Source organism: Tenrec ecaudatus, chromosome 13, assembly GCF_050624435.1.
Source record: "Tenrec ecaudatus isolate mTenEca1 chromosome 13, mTenEca1.hap1, whole genome shotgun sequence".
Taxonomy (NCBI): domain Eukaryota; kingdom Metazoa; phylum Chordata; class Mammalia; order Afrosoricida; family Tenrecidae; genus Tenrec; species Tenrec ecaudatus.
In genome coordinates this window covers 107,294,986-107,296,005 of record NC_134542.1, presented here as the reverse complement: position 1 = coordinate 107,296,005, position 1,020 = coordinate 107,294,986, and positions in this window count along the sequence as shown.

Genomic DNA, 1,020 nt, shown 5'->3' with positions numbered 1-1,020 from the left:
AAGGATGGATGTGAAAGAGGAGGAGGATGGGCAATCCAGGTAAGCAGGAAGTGAAAGGGGGCAAGAGAGAGAAGTTCTCTCTCTTTAAAAAAAGGCAAAAATAAAATAAAATAAAAAGGTACAGGTTGCACTCTGCCCCTACCTCCACACAGGAACCAGCAAGTTGACATAAAACGCAAGCATCCCAACCTCAAGTAAACATGAACATTCCATGATGTCTTCTTAGAACCAAACAACAGCTTGGCTTCATTAGTAAAGAGTATCTGACTGGAGCAAAGTGCTCTTTTAAAAAAACTACCAATTGGGGATCAAATTGATAAAAAAAACCCTTACCTGCCCAAACCCCAAAGAAACAAACAACAAAAAGAGCCCACTCCACTGCTATCTTACAGGGTTTCTAATCATTTTAGTAGGGGCTCGTACAGCTTTTACCACAATCCATCCATCCACCGTATCAAGCATATCTGTACATATGTTGCCATCATCGTTTTCAAAACATTTTCTTTCTACTTGAGCGCTTGGCATCAGTTCTTCTTCTTCTTCTTTATTTATTTATTTATTATGGGAGCAGACGATGGCATCTTTCTCCATCAGAGTCCCTGGCGGATTTGAAACACTGACACCCTGGTGGCACAGGGGTACCACGTAGGGCTGTGACCCAGAGGACCGCAGTGGGAAGCCACTACATAGCTGCCGGAGAGTTAGAGCCTCGGAACCCACAGGGGCCCTGCTACCCTGTTCTATCGCTCACTAGGAGTCAGCATCGCCCCCATCTACTGTGCACCCACATTAGGGCTGGAAAGATTAGATAGGAACCTTAGTGGGCAGTGAATTTATGATAGCTAAACTCCCTGCCAGTACAGACCGATCCCACTCATAGCAACCATGCAGGAAAGGGCAGAACTGGCCCTGTGAGGCTCTCTCCGATTAAAAGAAAGGTGCTCATCTTTCTTCTGGTTCGCGGCCCAACACGGAACCCAATATATCACCAGAAACCCCACTGCCATCAAGTAGATTCCC